The sequence below is a fragment of the Genypterus blacodes genome, unplaced genomic scaffold (genome assembly GCF_046128005.1).
Source record: "Genypterus blacodes isolate CSIRO-AG114 ecotype Tasmania unplaced genomic scaffold, CSIRO-AGI_Gbla_v1 ptg000067l_1, whole genome shotgun sequence".
Taxonomy (NCBI): domain Eukaryota; kingdom Metazoa; phylum Chordata; class Actinopteri; order Ophidiiformes; family Ophidiidae; genus Genypterus; species Genypterus blacodes.
Window position 1 is genome coordinate 15,840,455 of NW_027466879.1, and position 21,899 is coordinate 15,862,353.

Sequence of the window (21,899 nt, forward strand, 5' to 3'; positions counted from 1 at the left end):
TCTCCTCTCCCTCCCTTACCTGTAGCTGCACAAGTATGATGGTATTAGCTTCCTCTTTGCTTGTCTCTGCATCCACTGAGAATATCAGAGATTAGTCTTGGATCTGTGCTCAATGTTGCTTCCTTCTGTGGCCAATTTGTATTCACTCGACAGCAGTCTTACAAATAACAGTACAGAAGAAACAATTAGAGCCATAAAAGCTGATAGCTCAGGGCTCTGCAGACCAACTCTCCCATTACTGAGTTATTAGACAGTAGGGATGATGGCTGATGGCTGGTGATGGCGCTGCAGCGGCGAAAGAGGGTGGTTTGAGAGGGGATTTGAGAAGGGAAACTAAGAAGAAGACAAGGAAAGAGACACGGATTGAAACAGGGTTTATTTAACACAAGTGTGTTGCGTTTCTGCCAGGAAATAGAGACGTGGGAATTTGGGGCAGGTTGTGATGTGGAAAACATGACAGATCGAGGAATGAACTTAGTGTGACAACACACAAAATGAGTGTAGACAAAGAAAAACAGATTTTAGGCAAGTTGTCATACACAGAAAACCCCAAATGCAAAGGAATAAAAGCATGAGAAAAATGTAAAATAGACTGAGCTGTTTATTTAGTTATTTTGTTATGTATCTTGTGTTGTAAATGTATCAGATATATTTGTATAGTACCCATTATATTTTGAATGTACAAGGTAAGTTATTGGGGGCTTCACCTCACTATTTGCCACTCCGCCTACATCTATGACAGCATGTTACTCATTTGTTTGAAAATGGCAAGTAATGTATATTATGTGGACGTTGCTTTGTGCAGTTGGTTCTGGCTACACTCAAACATCTACAATCATAAACTATTAAAATCCACACTCCATTATGAGAGCATGTGCTTTTCAAATAAATCATCAGCCTTGACACTTTTAGAGCTTAAAGTAATAGACTGTGCTCGGATGATTTGCTCATATTTGTCCTGGTGGCGGGGGGGCTGAGGGTGGTGGTGTTTGACATTTAATATTCATTTTTTCCTTGAAATACAGCTAATGCATGGCTTAATTTGTGCTAGCGGGATAGCGCTCCCTTTCACTACCTCATCATGCACACACATGGACTCCTTTCTGTTCTATTTTGCACACACGAGCAGGGATGATCAGGTTCAGGCTCTTCATTTGCAAATGGACTGCTGACATAACAGCCATTACCCTGTTGTTCACTCTTTCATGTGACACTTCACAGCCTTAATTACAACCCACCGCCTGTTTGTTGGACAAAATGCCTCTCAATTCATTCAATTATAAGGGGAACAAATTGTGATTACTTGATAATAGACACTGTTAAGTCTGCCCCATTAACCATGCTCCATTAGCATAAACAGGAGTTTGGCTGACAATAAATCACAACGGTTTTACTGAGCTGGTGGTTGTAATGGAGCACATCTCTTGTGTTCCACATGTACTGCTGTCACCCACACAGTTATATGAAAATGAAAAATACTTTGCAATGGATTGTTTTTCCAGGCGTTCTCAATGAATAATGAATACATTTTCATTTTACATTGCATTCAGTGTTTATTAAAACTTTTCCTGTGTGTACACAAATGTTTGTTCATCCATTCAGCCAGTCCTTGCACCCACATACTATATACATGATCATTCAATGGGTGAGTGGCAACTTATGGTCACTAATGCATCACAGAGATAAAAGACACACAACATTAATGCGCTCGTGTTCACTCTCACTCTTGGAGGCAATTTGGAGTTGCCAATCTGCATGTGGACCGTGGTAGAAAACTGGAGCACCCAGAGTAACCCCACAGAGGCAGGGAGAGCATGCAACTCCACACTGAGAGGCAAGAGTGCCAACCACTGTTCCACCATGCCACCCACCAAGCCACATAATCTAAGCTCTGCTGTTTATTCAGCCAGTATGTTTACATGCATATTAAAACGTTGATCACACAGCCTAAGCTCAAACAGAGCTTAGGCTTTGTGCTCAATTTATCAGGTACACCAGTACAATCCAATAATACACCATTGTTATAAATTCTGCCTTTGAGAAAGAGAAATGTTGATTTAACTGTTAATTCAACAGACCTGCTGTGGCCATAGTTGGTGGTGCTGCCATGTAAGACCGCATTGTATTGCAAATGTGTTTCCAAAAAGCTGCTTCGCTCATGTACTGTATGTGACTGGGTTTGACAAAAACACCAATACAATAGAGCTGCATTTTTCAGTCACTGCTCTTGTGATGTAGCAGATACATTTTCTCTTTAATCAATTACTGTCTAACTAATTCATTTGATTTGTGTTTCTGCGTCACACATTGTGGACTTACTGCTCCTGCATTTTGAGTGAATTTCTGTTGTCACAGAGACAGAGAGTCATGACGACCAATGAGGACATCTTTAGTTTCTAGAGCATGTGCCTACTATATATTTGGAACTCTCTCACACACTGCGACATTTAAGTTTGCTTTTAGAACACACTTTGCAGGCGGCATTAACATGAACTAACATCCATGGATTATATTATATATATTTGAGTATGCGCTGTGAGCTCCGAGATCAATGTTTTTCAGTCTAAAAAGAACGTTGTTGTGTCTACACAATATCCTTCCAAAATGTAGGATTGTACAGATAGTACTTTGTAGTTAATAAAAGACCACTTTCTTTTATAACTTCATTTAATCAATGTTCCAATGACTTCAGATATATTGCTGCTCGTAAATAAGGTCTCATAAGAGAAGCGGCATAAAAGCATGAATTGTAAATCACAAGTAAGAGGCTCCTACGAAACAATTCAGCAGCATTATTTATTCATCAGTCTAATATAAAAAGATATGGAATTAATAAAATAAACATGACATGACAGCATGATCTGTGCTTCACTGTTACCTGTGAACTTGTAGGTGTATTACACCGCTTTAAAAGCAGATTGAAGTTATAACTGATACTGATGAGTTCATTCCAGCAGGCCACTGTATAAAGGAGGTCAGGTTACCTCTACAGGGGATGGATTTTATGCAGTAGATACATCAGGTTCTGCTCCCTGACCAACAATCCTCTGAGTAAAGCACAAGCACACACACACACAAGCACGCAGACTGACAAATAACATTGAGTCTACCCAGACAGTGCTAGTTTTGGGGTCAATTCCAGTTTGCTGCTGTTTATCACATTTAATACCTCTCTCTCTCTCCAAATGCTGTTTCTATTGGCCTTCATCTAAAAGCTGTGTCTGTTGGCCTTCATCATCACATACCTTATACAAGAAATAATGTGAGGATTGAAAAAAAGTAGAAGCTAAATGATCCTTTACCAGCCGACAGTCTCTTGCTCACCACCTTGTGTTTAGTTGGCGATGCAGCTCTCAGCTTCACCTTTCCCCTTGAGATAATGCTGAGGAAGGCTTAGCGGATCTTATTTTTAACAATGTTTGACTTCGCTGCATCCGTCTGCTTGTGACCTGAATGCAAGTCGAGTCACGATAACCCTCCTGAAAATCTTACAATAATACCCAGACAGAGGCAATTTACTGTAGATACGGCTAGCACTGTGCACAGTGTTAGTCATATGTCTATTAAGGAGAGATTCGACCTAACAAGTTTTCACGGGTGCTGTCATAAACATTTAGTGCTGGAAAAATAAACTCTTCTGTGTTTTACAGTTATTCATTTTGAAGGAGGTTGTGCTTATGCTTGAATTGATTGATGCACAAAATATGATCCAAGCTTTTTCCATTTCTAATTTGCATGCAATATGTAGGTTTTATATATTTAAGAAAAACTTCTGCCATGTCGTGTTTAGGACGGTGTTCTGTCCATTAGTTTTGGTGCACTCACTCTCCTTCCCCTCCCTCAGCTCACCTGGGCTTTACTGCATCTGCCTGTTAATTGTCTGTGTTTCAGTTCCTGCAGTGGAATTCATCGCCTCATTAAAGCCTCGGGCACAATCTGAATAGTTTGACAAAGAACAGGCAATTAAAAGGAGGCTGGCATGGATTTCTTTTGGGCTGATTTATTGTTTGGGCGGTGTGCTTGGTTACATGTCTGTCTACCATCTGTCTTCTTTTTGGTTTTGCATTTACCTGTGAAGTCTCATCAAACCGTTAAAACATGTGGTTGTGCGAAAATATTGGGTGTTTTGTTTATGTAGTTCATTGATAAACATGGAGACAAGACAGGTCGGCATGTGGCAGCATTTCTGAATACAAATAAATAAATCCCCAGATGGATAAAATGGGCAGTGGAAACCAACTTGCAGATTTCCTGAATTATGCAGAATAATGTACAGAGAAAAGCCAGTAGCCCCAGGAGCACCGCATGCACATTAGACAACAAACAACACAAGCCAACCTCTCCTCTGAGTCCTCAACCTTCACAGCTTTCTTCCACTCTGATGAAACTGTTGGGAAATTGAAGCAAGCGTAGTATAAAACGGGGTCTAAACCACTTAAATCCCATTTTGGAACTATTTTCATCTTTTCTTCATAGGGGAATCATAATATGAATTATGAGTTATTTTTGGTCTTGGCATCAGCATTGCATACCGAATGTTTGAGAGAGAGCCACATACAGAAAGTGGGAGAGTCTTTCTCTTTGTGGCTTGTTTGCTGTGCCTGCAAAGTATAAGTCTTGGTCTTTAATTTAAGCAGCACCCTGGCAAAGATGATTAATGGAATTCCCATGCACAAGGATCGCTTCTCACAGGTGATTTAAAGGTATAATAATCCTTTACGATATTGCTCTGTGGTTTCCAGGCCATTAAAATAACACCAAATGTGTCAGAGGAACACAAACAGTTCATTTAAAACAGATTGCAGGCCTAGCCCGGGACTGGGGCTCACTGGGGAGTTATTCCAAAGGTGTCATTTCTCCGGGTGTTTGCATGGAAGAAAAATGGAAACATTTAGCTTGGGTCATATCTCAAATTTCCTGGATAATCTACACACTTCCCGATGAAGTATTGCCCCTCTACAGTGCTGTAAATGCCTGTGAACATCAAGAGCTGTATGCTGTGGAATATGTCTACCTTTGCTTCCTTTACTTCTTAGATTAAACAAAAAGTAAAAAAAATAATAAAATATCTTACAATAAGTGGTTTTCCATTGCAATTGAAATTCTGCTAAAATTCAATAAACACACTTGTATTGTTCTGTGGTGAATATGAATCTGAGATTTTTTTGTCATGTGGCCCAATGGCATTTTCTATAAGTAATTGAAAAAGTTTGCAGTATTTCGATTCTCCTACAGTACTTTCACGTTTACTCATTTGTGTGTGTGTCTCTGTAGATCAGATCCTGGATACTGGAATAAACTGTTTGTGTGGCCGATGTCATATACTGAAGGTGTATAGGAAAATGTCTCATATCTTGCAGGCAGCTCTTTGTACTTCTCTGGGTATTTACTTCCTCCTCCTTTAGTGGACTGCTGCTCCTAACCTTTCTCCTCACCTTTTGAATCCTGGATGATGCTGCCCACCCCCCCATGTCAGGAAGAGGAGAGACTGTGGCGATCACAGATAGTAACTTGAGCTGCCGATTCATATGTACTATTCCAATGGCTTCGAGGGATCAAGTCTGCATTACAATATATCATTTTTATTTGAAATGCACAACAATAAAGTATTATTTCCGCCAGCATAGCCGTTGCATCACCAATATGTGCGAAAACACCCAAAAGCTACAAAGTACTTAAAATCTCTGTGAAAAGCAGTGGTGCAGAGGGGCGAGGCCACAGGTGCACTTGCCTCTCAGGCTTATAAAACACCAGGCACACCTCCAACACTTGTCTAGTTGATCCAAACATATTTTGTCTGATTTTGCAATTTTCACTCTTTGTTTCATCTCTGCTTAAGTGCCCCTGTAGCACACAAATCGGATACAGACTTACAAATAGTTAAACCAGTTATTCCAGAGTGTGGATCAGAGACCCAGTCACAGCGGTCAAAGATGGCACTCCATTTATTTGAGCAAAAGTGGATGATTTCAAGCTTTTTACAGTCTTGGCCCGCAGGTCGTGTGCAAAGCTGTGTTTGTCTGGCTGAGCCTCATGCATGTATGGAACAAAAAAACATTTTGATGATGGCACAGCATCTCTATGACACTCTATCGTGTCCATCTGTTGCAGTTACTATTGTCGAACTTACTCATATTCAAATTTATGTCTGACTGTTGTGTCTACTGGAGAAGAGCAACAAATGTTTTTCATTTTCTAAAGGTGTTTGTCCATTTTAGAGACCGTATCCATCTTGTAATGTAATACCAGGACATCACTTCACTTTGTTGTAATTTGATAGGTAGCTTACATACCTGAAAGAGACAGTGAGAGACAGTCAGACAGACAAGAGACAGACAGAAGGATAAATAGATGCCTGCTGTTTTTATGTCTCCTGGGAGTGTTTGTGTGTGTCATTGTGCTACTGGAAGCCCAATTTCAGAACTTGCAATGCAAGCAGGCATGTCCAACCCAAACAGAATATCAATAACCAGCCTCTTAGAGAAGTAATGGCCACCTCTGCTTGTTTTGAAGGTGACTTTGTTTTTTGTAATAGCTTATATTTTCTGCCTCTTATGCTTAAATCCCTTGCAGTACATATTGCTGTATAGGCTGATGCCAAGGTCATTTTGAATGTACGAATGATAGAGACTGACATTAGCCCCATTGCCTCTGAATGGGCAGATGCTTTGCTTCAGAATGCAGGTTGCCAAATGTCTGCTTTGATAACCCATCTGGGCTTGCTGAGAGGAGTTGGCAGGCTGGTGGAGGGAAACTCCTGTGCGTTTACTCAATGTAGAAAGACTCTGCTGCATTACCATTTAGAGCAAAATGTGCACACAACAGCCATATTTCACACATGGACATCAGCGTGAACATGCTTGGAAGTTTATGCTTAGACATAAATAGCTGCTATTGAATGCAGCTACTTGGGGAGCAAGTTGAAAGAGAAATTTAACATATGTTAGTTCTGTGCAAGTGAATGTGGACACACTGTGCTTTGTGTTTTGTTTTAATAATTTAAGATTGCTTTGAACCATCTCAGCACAAGCCACCAACTCAACACTAAATCACAGAATAAGCCCCTCACCCACACTGCATCTCTGATCTCATCTTCTTCTTCTTCATCCACACTGAGGTCTGAACATTAATTATAATTAGACTATATCCTGCGCTCTTCTTGCATATATGTTGGAGTAACAAACTGTTAAAGCAGTGAAAGTTCAGAGAAAGTACTTTTCAAGGGTCCAGGGCTATAACTTATATAGTTTTTTCATTACTTTTGTTCATGATAGTTCACTTGGTAATGGAGAGTAGTTCTATCCCATCTGCTACTTCTAATAAATGTGGAAAGGATTATTGCTTTTCCCCTTCCTTAGTAAATTACCCATATATTATCACTTCGGGACTCGTTGTAGTAAGTCATTGAAAGTAAGTCATTGTGTTCATCTGAGGCATATGAAAAGAAGTTAACCTACTGCTGAGTTACATTCATTAATTTTCTTATTAAAATTACCTTGTAAAATGACCTTGTTATCTATCTAAATAATGGGGCTTTTCTTTATAGCATGTGTATTGGTATATTTGGATAACAGTTGATAACATAGTTATAGTTTCCCGCAGCTATATGAAAGATTTACTATATGCTAATAATTACCTGGTTTCTGTTTAATTCTATGTCATCTCTATACAGAGATTGAGGAACATGTTGCTGTAAATGCTTAATTTGGCTTCATTTGACAAGCAGCAGTACATTACTTTCAGTTTATTAAGATTTGTTACTCACTAATTGTGATATGACAAATGTCAGCAAGGATTTACTAATTGCTCAGGGGTAGCCAAGTAACATACACACTGCCATATCTATAAATATACACATATACATACTGAAATCATCAATATGTAATGTTTCTCCTCTTTAATGGTCTCCATCAAATGATAAAATGGAACTGAAGGTCCATACCAGAGGCTTATTCATTTCTGCCCACTCTAGTTTTAGCACCAGAGAACATAAAATAGCATATAATAGCAGTGTGTTATCAAGTGTGTATTTTGGCTTTGCACTGTATGTACAATGTAGACAACGCTTCGGTGAAAAGGCTCCTCCATTCATGTACTGAAGTTGCATTCAAGGTAGGAATAACAGGCAAAAGCACAGTCAAGTGTACTGTAAACCATCATAAGCACTCAAATCAGAATGACAAAATGCTCGATCATGTTGATGATTGTTTTTCTTGTCATATCCTTGTTTTGAACATTCTTCACCAGTGTCTATTTTCATTGGTTCACTTCTTGTCTACTATTCTGGTTTACATGTTTTCTCTTAGTCTTGCAGTGTTCACTTACCCTTTTCTACTTTTTTCTGTTCATTTTCACCCGCGTGGTTAAGTTCCCAATTTCTTTCCCTCTCTAACTTTTACACCCCCTGGTTTTATGCCTTCTTCCTGCCTCCACCCTCTTGATCTTTCACGCTGTCCTCCTGTGGTCACTGACCTACTCTGTTTCAGTGGTGGCAATATGTAGCGGCAGTGAGCACGGGGACAGAAACTATGCAATAATGAGAGCTGGCTGTTGGAGAGCTGCGCCTCAATGTGCTCATACTGCTGCGCTCACTGTTATTAACTTCTCTCCTTCAAGTTCACAACTAACTGTGAGAATGGCAATAACCAGCAAGTATTCACACTGTGTGGTTTGCTGAGTCTCAGTTTCTTTTACCTATTACAACTAATTAATACGCAGCACAATCTCATGTAGTCATGATTATATGAAATCAGATGAATGTAATTAAAACTATATGCATTTTATTATTAAATGTGCCTCACTGAGAATTAAACAAATCATTTGTATCATCGTTATTTATTAATTCAGGAAATAATGCGAGTGATGATACATACTCTGCATTAGGAATACACACACGCAGGCACCAAACACGCATGCACGCACACACACGCATGCACACACACACACACACACACACACACACACACACACACACACACACGCATACACACAGACACACACACACACATACACACACACACACACACACACACACACACACCAAAAGCACACACATGCAACCTGCTTTATTCAAATTGAATATTGTAGGCAAATTGCCCAACTAATTAATCTGATACAATAATAGAGCTGTGTGTGTGTGTGTGTGTGTGTGTGTATGTTTTTGGTTTTTGGTTTTGCTAACAATAAAAGCTTTGTTTCCTTGTCGGAGATCCCTTAGATCTGCTTACATGAGTCAGTATAAATATTTTGTAACAAATCTGACTTAACTGTTTGATTTGCTTTGTTGATTGTACTTCTTTAAAAAATTATTTTAACGCTTTTTGAAACATTAATAGGTACCCAATGGAGTGTAATATATCTTCTCCTGAGTGGAAAATATTGAATTGCTGTTTAATGTGTTCACAGATCATGAAGTTGGTTTTGATTACACTGACATTGTTTCCATGACGAGGTGGCTGGCTGAAGAGACCGGAATTATTTTTTCTGTCACAAATACAGAAGTAAGACCTTTGACACACTTCATGCACGAGCATTGCAAATGAACTTTCAAATCTGATTCAAATAATGTCACTGAGGATTCTCATAAGGACACTAGAGGTCAAATTATGACAGGACAGAAATCAAGCAGATTAAATTTCTAAAAAGGTTGCATGGTAAATGCCAGGTCACTACGATAAAAATGAGTTAGTTTAGGGCATTATTTTAATTCACAGCTATACTGGTTCATTCTTAATCCTCTCTTTCTCACCAGTGAATCTCAACCTTGTTTATCACATCCTTCCTCTCACACCTGCTTCCCAGCAATACTCATCTATGCCAGGATTAAGGGAAACAAGGATAAGGAGGAGAATTCAAACTGTGTGGAGATCTGATCACAATGGTCCATATTGTGTTGGATTTTGGAAGCATAAATTGGAGTTAATACTAAAGTTGCACACCTCTGTGGCAGACTTGAGACATACAAAAGTACTTAAGCAGCTCTCAGATGAGTTACAAGCGCAGGGAGACATTTCCCCAGAACAGAGGTCTGTCTGCAGCTACTGTATCTGTGCTGCAGACTTACAGCTGAAGTCCATTTTCCTTGCCTGCTGTCCGTTCTCACGGGGAGCTGTAGTAACTCCTACGTAACTGACTGAAAATCCAGAAAGCAATTTTTACTGCATAAAAATCCTTTTCGATCGCAGTATAACACACACCCACACAACATGTCTGATGTTTCCATCAATATGTCATGTTGTGCAACTGCAATTATCATGTCACAACAAGAACCCCACGATGGATAGAGATAATCAATAAGTAGAGAGAAATGACCTGAGCTGGGGATTGAGGATGCGACTGAAAGGATCACAATTGTCCTGATGGCAGATTTATTTGCCAATTTATGCTTAGTTTCTGCATTACCAAAAGAGTGCTTTATATTTAAAAAATGACATCGACTGTGAGGATAAATATAGAACAAATTACTCATGTGGTCATAACAAATGTGTATATATGTATGTATGTATTGTCTTCCGTAGTTTGAAAAAAATAAATGTCAAATATTACATATTGCAATGAGACTTTTTTGGATAAAAGGCAGCTGATGTCACTGCTGATAAAGGTGAACAGAATGACATTACAGATTATAAGATTTCTGTTCAGGAAGTTGAAATTGGAATTGGTTCATTCTGCTTGGCATTGAGATAGAACTGACCGCCGCGATGAGCAGAGAGAATTTTACATCATTGATGGAGATTTTATTGATCATCAGTAATCATATTTGAATATCAAACCATCCCTAATCTACCTGTCGCCACAGATTTTTTCTGTGTCTTTTAGGGAGACATATAGGAATAGTACTTCACAGAGCATTAGAGTGCTTCCTCTGAGGCAAACATCAATTCATCTATGATTATCTACAACATTTAGAACACACTTGAGAAGGGAGAACATAAAATGTCTCTCACTCTTCCTTTCTCTCCATTCAGATTTTAAATGGAGAACTCATATTGATTAATCATAACTATTCTCAGTCAATAGGTAAGATAGCAACAGGCACGTGTCCCACTTGTGGCCAGAACACCACCCAAAACTCAACACCTCAGCAGATGAACATCAACTTCCAACTTGCCCTTTCCATATCCAGTTGATCCTCTCTATGGCTCATCTTTTGCTGACCCTCAAGTGACTCGCTGTAGTAGTAAGCAATAATTGTCAAGACTAGGAGAGCAGAGTGAAAAGAAAGGCAAGGATGAGGCTGAGGTGGTTTTTATTTGCTGTGAAGGTTGAGACCCTGTATGCTCTCAATAAAGTTCAGGTAAGACCAACGTTATTAGAAAAGCCCAAAAAAGGAGCAAGCCAGTTTCTTATGGATTTCAGGGCAAAACCAATCATGACGAATTCCATTGTTCTAACTCTAATGTGTGAATGCTTGGTGAAGTCTAGTGTGTGGGAAAGCTGGGTGTGTCCTGTGTGTGTGTGTGTGTATGTGTGTATGTTTGCATGGTTGTACATGCTTGTCAGTATAATTGTGTGCATAGTGAGCTTTGGTCTGACCCACACATATGTCACTCGCTGACTGAATGTGGCGCTGCCTCATCATTCAATACGGCATAATATAAAACACAAACCAGCCACATCATTTTAGATTTACACCTGCTCACCAAGACTATGAAGTGGCAGCAGATCACTGCCAGCGCTGCCAGGTAAATAGCTGAGCACATTCACACATAATTCCTGTTTCTGGTAAAATGACCATTATTTAGCAGTTTGATTAAGAACACATTTTCTGCAGCGTTGACTGGGGAACATAAATGCAGAGCGAAAGTTGCACATGTTCTGTATTTTACATTATATTACCTGAAATATGGGAGAAAGTCATGATCACAAGTCAGACTAAAAAAAAAGAAACCTAGCAAAGTACATATAAAATAACAAAATGCCAACATACAACAAATGAAAAAATAAACACAATTATTCTCTTGCTAATGAAAACTAATAGCCAATCGGAGTCATCTTGGAAAATATCGCAAAAGTCATGCATCAGAAGTAATAGGAGCACCTTTAGAGTGCAGAAAATGGTGGAAAGATGAAATGTTGCCATCTAGCCTCTTTTGTGTGTGCAGGATTGAAACCAGCAACCTTTAGGTTATGAAGTAATATCTTAATCTAAATCTGTGTTGAGATCCACAGTAGCTCAGCCAATAACTGTTATCTGTGCTCAGATCAAGCCACATTCCTTATAAAAATGTAGGTGCTATACACACTATACACAATCTCCCATTGCTCTTGTTTTTCCTAACAGATTGTCTGTTCAGACAAATCTGCCTGCATATCTTTTCTGCTGCTGTCCACTGTTTGCTTAAAATTTTCTTATTTTTGTTTCCTCTCCCTTACTCATGTTAACACGCCCACCCCCCTCATCTCTTGCCACAACAGTTCTGCCAAAGGAACCTGGCATGGTTGCTAATTTCTGTTTTGGCCCGGAACAAAAGATAATCAAAGAGCTGATTGGCACAGGAGATGATGTCAGCAGGATGTAAGCACTATGGGGAATCCACCTCACAGGAAGACACTAATCCTCTGATTTTTTAAATTTTTACAGACTGATAACAATTCTTGAAGAAAAGAATGTTGAGAGACAAGAGAGCAAATAATGCTGAAAAGATGTGTGTGTATGTGTGTCAAGTGTTTCAAATGTGAGCAGAATCCTCAAAGCTGTTTTCTTTTTCTAAGTGTGCATGTAAGTGCAGGGGGACATCAGCAGGGGAGGGATCTGCCCCTGCAGCAGATAAGATGTGACTTTGAATGACTCTTTGCAAGATGACCAGTGGTGCTGCGTTGTTCTGAGATCTTATGCAGACCCACAGACAAAGGCATCCATTAAAGACCATCACACACGCACACACACGCACACACGCACACACATGCACACAAATGCACGCACGCACGCACGCACGCACGCACGCACGCACGCACGCACGCACGCAGCCAGCCCTTGCTGACTGAAATGCCTCTGCTGTGAGATTACATCTTTCTGATCTGTGAAGAAAGTACCTTCCAACACACAGATGACGTATCTGAAATAATTTTATTTTAATCTGATTATAAGCAGGAGATGCATGGTAGAGAAGTACATCGTAGAAAAACTAGAGAGAAAAAGATTTGATATGAGATAGGACAGGTTATGATTAGAGAAAGAGCAAACACAACTGACTTCAGTGAAAGTGTGGGCTGACAATGAATATAATCTACATTTAGATGAAATCACGTTGTGTGGTCATTCCTGAAGTGCCTTTATTAGCTCTGATTAAATACAATAGTGTTCAGAGCACTTCTTTGAGCAAAGCCGGGCACTGAGCCGAATTACAAGTCCATTTCAAAAAGCTGCATTTCAGCGATGCAACTATGAATGAGTGGTTACATGTCCTTTACATGTTACATGTCCTGCGCTGACCCCTCTGTAAAGCATGTGTGTGTGTGTAAGAGGGGCACGCGAGGCACATTTCAGATTGACGTGTTTGCATGCTGATGTGTTTGCATGTGTGATTTGACCCAATAAAGTTTCTTTGTAGAACCACTTTGGTCCACTTTATAGAAAAGCAGAATTTCAAAATTATATACTGATATCATTTATGTCTCAATCAACTCTCTGCAAATAGAGCTGTCAAAGGCACAATTGTATGCGTCCTCGTCAATTAAAGTGAGAAATATTTCTATACAATAGTGAATCGAGAGATGGTGTCATGTGAGCCAGGTGAGCTAATGTGCGGAAATTAGTGGTTGTGTCAGTCATGCTTGGTGGGTCAGATTTAATAGCAGAAATTTCCAGCTCAAATTGTTCTTACTGAGAAGCAGGATCCTGGTTGACTCACAAAAGCTGCTCCATGTAATTCATATGGGGAAAATGTGTGCTGAATGGAGGCTTTCAGAGCTTTCAGGGTGTTAATTGTAGATTCCTTTAACTATTAATTCATTCTTACTTCATCTTCATTGAACATTGCTATTGTGTCCTTTGTTTACAGTAGCAATAGTTTGATGTAGCAATTCACAAGCCAGCAATTGCAGGGCCCCGAGTGACAATAAATACTTAAGCTTGGCAGTAAACTGGTGGTGGTCTATTTCTGTGTTCATTGAGGTTTGGTCACAAGATGGAGTTCTGGTGTCAGTGTGTCCTTTAGTTCTGATAAAAGACCCTCCTTTTACCCAATCACTGCATCAGTATAATGCAAATTAGCATTAGCCTCAGCTATAATGGCATGGTGTTATGTCCCCATCAGTAAAGGTTGTCAGCTATTCCATCAAAACAGCAGAGAGAGAGAGAGAGAGAGGAGAGAGAGAGAGAGGAGAGAGAGAGAGAGAGAGAGAGAGAGAGAGAAAGAAAGAAAGAAAGAAAGAAAGAAAGAAAGAAAGAAAGAAAGAAAGAAAGAAAGAATGAAAGAGAGAGAGAGAGGTAAACATGTCTCCAGTGATGAAGGTAAAAAGCTGAGGTTAACTGCTTCAAATGAAAATGAAAATTGTGTCTCCTTCGCTTTAAGCTAGTAATTCTAATGAAATCCACCATCAATGAACACTGCTGAGTTTTCAACAAACTTTTGCATATGTAAGTCAGATAATATTGTTTTTTGGTAGACATCGCCTTTAAAAAACACTTCATAAAGTGAGTAGGAGTGTATTTGTTTAAGATTTCTTTCAAGATCTTTTGTTTATCATTCATATGTAAATGAGTCAGAAATTGTCCCTCCAACCTTCATCAGGCAACTGACTTCTTACTAATCTTTCTTTTAAAAAGCATTAAAATAAAGGCTGTTTTATTTTGTAGAACAGTGGGGGGGGTTTTTATCGTCTCATCTGTTATTTCAAGCGACTCCTTGGCTTCTCTCAAGGATAGTCATTCAACTTCTTCAACTGTCAAATTGAGGTGATGAGGCATTGTTTTCCATGTTTTTAATCATCATTAACAATATACAGATTCAATGTGTGCGCCAGTTTGCTTTAAATGGATACCACAGGTAACAAGTCTGGTTCAGCCTTGTCAGAGGAACGTGCTCTAATGAGTGCCCTACTAGTTCTACTTTTGCAAATCTTGCCTTAACACAACAGCGATTTATCAAATGCAGTGCTCATAAAACCAGCCTGTTACAAAGTACACACACTTAAACTCAGGATGCACAGTGGACTGGGAATGAAAAATGACAACAGGCTGGCCCTGGGACCTTCATTTTAAACTCCTCTGAAAATCAATTTTAATTTCTTTTATTTCAGTTGTTTCAGCAAACATTCATCTCGGGCGAGGATAAAGAACATCACCAGTAAAACTACAATTGCTAATCTCCTTCTTCTAAATCAAAGTCCTTAACCACAACACTATTGTGCTCACTGCACCATATCTTCTACGTAAAGTAATGATGAGCGTGCATGTAACCAAATTTTAGTTTCATTGTGTTGAAGACCTTTTTGGGAGCTCTTGTAGATGATGACATTTGTGCCGGCAGCCGACACTTGTGCTCCGTGTTCCATAGCAATGACTAAACAGGCCGCAAGAGCAGTCTCTCAGTTCAGAAAATACAACAAAATGTTTACAGTATGGTTGTTAATTATGAAACTATTGTGTGAAACTCTTCTACCCCCGCCTCCCCCCCTCCCCACGGAAAAGAGAGAAAATGAAAGCAGAATTGCTGTTACACAGTAAAAGTTCCACAGTATTACACTGTTAGACTTTTAAGAAAGATTTTCTTATCTACAAAAGTGGGGCCCTGCAGAAAAAGTTTGGGAACCACTGCAGTAAAGGAACATGAATGGCCACTTTAAATCAGTTCAGGAGAACTATTTGTCCATTTGAATAGTACAGGGATATGATTGGTTGATTTAAAGCAGTACAGGTATGGTACTTGCCTGAAAGTGTGAGGTCTATATAAATATACATATTTTCTAACCATCTTCCTCTGTCTTCTTTGTGTCATCTTCCTCTCTTCATGTGTCATTCAACAACATAATCTTTCCCTTCCAGTGACTCATTCTCTCTTAGCATCCCTTCTTGTCACCCTCTTTCTGATGCTCACACACAATCTCTCTGACCCTCTTTCATCAGGATTTCTCTTATGCCGTCGCTCCTGTCCTCTCCCTGTGTTCTTGTCAATCGTCAAGAGGCCAGACACACAGCCTTCCACAGAGGGTGACAGAGGTCATTGCCAGCAGGGCCTGTTGACAGCCAGGCGCTTGTTATCCAGATCCAATACTGGGGACAAATTAGATCCCAGAAGTGGAGGGAGTTAGTCAGAGGCTCCTTTTACATTCGAGTAGACAGTTGGGGTGGCTATCAGTTCTAAGGTGTGTGGGCACATTTTAAGGAGCAAATATTTCAGTTGGTTATACTGAACAAACATGCTGTTGAGCGATGTCCTCTGTGAATCACTGATTTTACTATTTTACATTGACATCGTTGAGGCTTAATGATAAGGTGTTATTTTGGATCAGTCTGTTACTTTGGATTACCTAACACAGTACTGTAACATATACACAATCTTCAGATTCTAGCATGTAGCGAGATTAAGGCAAAAATGTGAATTAAGAAGAGCATGTGGAAGTGGGAGGCAGTGACTCAGTGGTAGAGCTTCCGCTTGGAAAACCGGAGGGTTGCCGGTTCGAGTCCCTGCCGAGGTGCCCCTGAGCAAGGCACCGAACCCTTAATTGCTCCCCCCTCTGTAACTTACTGGGTGGCAATGTAATGTAAGTCGCTTTGGATAACAGCGTCTGCTAAATGCTCGTAATGTAATGTAATGTGAGTGACCGTAGGATTCTCTTGTGTGCTGAATAGTGCATTCACATAACACTAATGGCAGTTGTAATCTGATCGGCGTACACGCTTATGTAAACAGTTAATCTAATAATCAGTGGCAATATCTAATATGTAGAACTCTTAATTTGCGTGCACCATCAAGTGCATCATTTATTTCATCATTAAGGAAATTATTTAGATAAATTTCCTTAATGATCATTTCAATTGGGTTGCATCCCATATTTCCACCATATTCCACAATGTGTTTTTAGCATTTCCATGACGCATTTCACCAATGCACAAGAACAACAAAGACAAATTCTATGAAGCATAGTTCTACATGGGATTAATTTTGAAAGCTAAAAGCTAAACCAAAAATGATAAAATTGCTTTATCGTGTTAAAGAACGATATTTCAGCATATTATAACTAGACAACCCCAGGAGGTTTCAGGTCATATTGGAGCTCAGCCTGGGGTCTCTACACTAACAAACACACAGCATTAACAAAAGGGTGAAGTACTATCGAGTAGTTTCTTGGTAACAAGATTTTGTTTTTGGGTCATTTAATGAACATGCTGAGGGTGATCCATTGGCTCTATTGCTGTGTCATACTGTGAATCTGTGTCTTTGTGATTTACTTTACTTTCATCCTCAAAGCTGGGCTCTTTTTTGTCAGCACTCAACACCCTTGTAGCCTTTCTGAAGTGCCTGAAAAAAACATTTTTCTTCCCAGATGGAGGACATGGCACAATCCAATAAGGACTAGAGAGACCTGAAGAGCGAAAGCAGGACAAAGACCAATGGCTAAACCATTAAGAAATAGCCTCTAAACTACATCTGACAATAGCTAAGATTGCAGTTGAACCCAATTCATCGAGGTAAAGTGGCCATTTGAGGCGGTGTGGTGGGGAATTGGTGTTACTAAATTGAGACACAGGGAATAAAGAGAGTGTGGGGTGCTTTTTATTTCCATATGCCACTACTGCTCACTGCTACATCAGTGTGTGTCGCTTAATGGTGTGGTAAAAGTGAAATGGTGGAACACACTATCACCCAGACCCACATAATATACCCATGTATATTCAGATGTATGCAAAATTGTGTGATTTAGTTGACAGGTTATTAATTAGCCAAACACAGCTAGCCTGGCATTTCTCTGTCAAATGTCTCTGTGTCTACTGAGTTTACAGTCTGGGGTTTACAGTTTTGTTTACAGTTTACATGCCAGGTTCAGGACTTCTTTGATGCATCCAGATTTGTGCCATTGAATTGAAAAACTTAGCTTGGTTTAGGGTGGCCAGACATCCAGCTTTAGGCCGGACAGTCCGGCTTTTCAATGCCCTGTCCGGCATCCAACGGACCCGTATCGGCGTTCACTCGCCCGCAATGTCGGATCCGCTGATTGGCTAAGAGCGGTGTCAGATAAATATCCGCTATATCATTGGTTAAAAACGTAAACAAGGCTCCGCAAGTGTGTGTCAATTTCACTTATTACTGCACAGAGGTGTACAAGAAGTTCATTGGAAACAAAAAAAACTGTTGGATGCAGCCAGGAAAGAACAGAAGTATTGCAGATAGACAATCAACTAATTTGGTGAGTACACTAGTCTTATGATTTCACTGAGGGGCTACATGAAATATTCATATTTATTGGGTTGAAAATAATACAGATTTTTGAAGGTTGATAACAGTATTCTTGCTATGTTGGTATTTGTACCAGTCCCTGCAGGATATAAACAGGCCGAGGGGCAGTGGGGGCTTGGAAGCCGTGATTACATTACATTACATTACGGTCATTTAGCAGACGCTTTTATCCAAAGCGACTTACAATAAGATGACAGAGGTCCTGTTGTCTCCTGAGCTGCTACATGTGAAGAGACCCAAATACGGACACACACACACACACACACACACACACACACACACACACACACACACACACACACACACACACACACACACACACAGATGAAGACACTGAAGACAAGTCCCCAAATGACTGAAGCACTTTAGAAATGCTATACTTTTTGAGCAGTTGAATGTAAATGTTTTCTTTACATCTCCTTTGTTGTTAACATAAAAGTTATTTATGCTTTTCAAAAAGCATTTTTTTATTATTATGTATGTTACCTGTTATTTGTTTTTTACATTTGAGTCCACACATGTTGTGCTTTGTGGCACAAAAGATTCATCTCAGTGGTCAATTTTTGAACACCACAATGTATTGAATAAATTCAAATACTGTGAACAAACACTTTTTGACTTTTCATTAATATTTTTTCCTATTCAGCTACACGAACATCTTCAAACCACACAAAATTGTATTGTAAATGAGAGTATACCAGAGTCCTATGTACACCATGGACATTTATTGATATGCCGCATAATGTCCTCCTTTTTGGTGTTATGGAAATGGTCACCCTAGCTTGGTTATGGGACTATTTGTCTCAACTGCACCTATGTAACTGTCCGCACACTAGCATCTGATTGCAATACATCCCAACACACTTAAATGAAGTAAGAGCAGCCTGTTTCTTTGTCAATATTGCAGAGTTTAGCTAAAGCTAACCACTGACTCAGGGTTTTGCTTTACAAGTTATGAGCCTGACACATATGGAGCAAGCAAAGGCTACAATAATGTTTTCTTAGGTGTTTCACACACTGACTGTATCAGTTTCAGTACATGTGTACTAGTTTGTTGCTATCTATGCTTTTGGCTTTCAACTAGTCCAGGACCCATCCGACCCTCATGCTGGAATTACAGGTTGACAGTAAAAACACTTGCCACACTGCCAAACGTTTGTTATTGCCGATTCTGTGAAGTCCCTCCACAAATCCAATGTTTACATGTGCATATGCATAAACCGGAATCTCAGTAAAAAATGATTACATCACCATACTGGTGTGCAAGTAAATATGCTCAATGATGGAAATACATTATGTGCAAACGAAAAACAGTTGGCAAGCTTTTAGATGAGCTCTGGATCTCTGTGCACCTTAAAAGTATAGTTCTGTCAACAGAAGCAGCAGCCTGGTACTTAAACACTGAGGAGCTGGGAATTATGTAAGAGGGCATGCAAACATGATGAGCTGAGAGTAAAGCATTAACATTCTAGTATGTTCCTTCACATATCTGGGACACAGTCAGTTCCCCTTCTGGCAGCACACGGGACATTTCTGTAGTTATTAGGTAATTTTTTTTGTCAGGTTTTCATTTAAATGTGATATGTTTATATACTGTACATTCTTCTTTTGATATTAGTCTGATAAACAGTATATTTTGTTTATTTTTTTCAATTTATTTTTTTCATCTTCTTGCTATGTGTTTCTGTCTCCCTTCTTATTCTTTTATGTCTTTTTCTCTCTTTCTTTTTTGGATTTTCTCCATTTTCCTCACCCTACTGCCAGAGTGCTCCCAATGAGTACTATGGATGAAAGGTTCTAGAGAATATAGGTGATTAAATATCAAATAAATAGACTGATATCAATGGGGGAAGAATATAAGTGGGTGTGTGAATTGGTACTCATGCACATGAGGTTTGCTAGCGCACTAGTGGCTGAAATGACTGTGTGTGTCACATTGAGTGTGGGCGCATTCCCTTTCGTGTCACGAGCTCCGAGGCAAGACAGAGCCAACTAGAGCCTGTATATTGGCAATCACACAAATCTGCCTCCACCTCAATATTTAATGAGCTGAGCAAATTAGCCATACAAAGCAATCTATTGAGCCTTTCCTCCCCAATTTGCTGAAATCCACCATAGCAAAGCACCTCACAGAAAGCCTATTACAGCTGAGCAGACACTTCTAACATACTGAATTTGTGTAATATATACTGTACACAACAAAAACACTGACTTACACACATACAGTATATATATATATATATACATACACACAGTATGTGCTGTATATATATATAATATAGATAAATATATATATATTTATGTATGCCATATAATGTAATTATTTCATCATTATGAACAAGAACCAACTCCAAATTGTGCATTTGTGCATCCTACTCTTACCTCAGTTGTGCGAAATGGTCTTTAACTGAAAAGATAAAAACCCCTTGGGTCCATCAAACAATACCAGCCCTGACCAGTGATCCTCGTCTGAAGATGGAGCTCTTTGTTTCTTGACTGTTAATTAGAATGTAGCCTGAACCTTGACAAGCCTCTGACTCAGAGAGCGACTTAATTAGCTTGTTAAAACCTGCTTAAGCAAACATGCAATGGTGCTATAGGCAGGGGAAATGTGATTGTACTGTGTTAAGGTTTATGGGGCAATTACTGGCCATTACCAGCTGACTTTGGTGGCAGCCAAAGAGTGTAGCATGTCAATAGACAGATAGATATACTTTATTTATCCCAAAATGGGATGTTATTTGCAATCGTAGTTCCAAAAGATTTGTCGCTACCACACAATTTACAAACTCCGAACATGTACATCTTACTAAGGGTTTAAGTCTTGTAGATTTCCACTTTGTTTATTTTTGCAAAATGGGACATATTTCAACAACTGGGCAATGTTTTGTCATTTGTATATTTTTCTTCAAAAAGAGATCTGGTCAGAAGCATATCTTCTATCACTATGGATCTACTGTAGATCTTGAAGATGATTATGTTATGAGAGACGTAGCCAGAATCAGAGGCCTGATGAGCCTTGATGCAGGTTTGTGCATACAGTTGTGTCCCAAGTGTAAAAGCTTCACTTGTTTTAACCACAACAGGGCAGAGAGAATGAAAACTAATCTGCAATCAGTCTTTTTATGCTGTCTGTACTAGTTTATTTATTTAGCCTGGTTTATTATATCTGAAGGTGTCAGTGTTTGCTGTGATTGTCAGTTCTGTCTTTCCTAGTATGAAGAGGCAACTGATGACTTCATGTTGATGTCCTTATAGGTTAGCATGATTCTTTGTGAAAACCAAAGAGAAGTATTTGTATAATAATAACTACATCTAAACAATAAGCATATGTAAGGTGACAGAAGATTTCCATTAGCATATGTGTGTACCATAAACTGTCTATGGATGTATTTCTATACTGCTCCTTTATGTGTGTGTGTGTGTATGCAAAACTGAAGTATTGTGTGTCTAAGTAAAGCGGGGAGGTCTGGCACAGAAATCCCACTGTTTAAATAC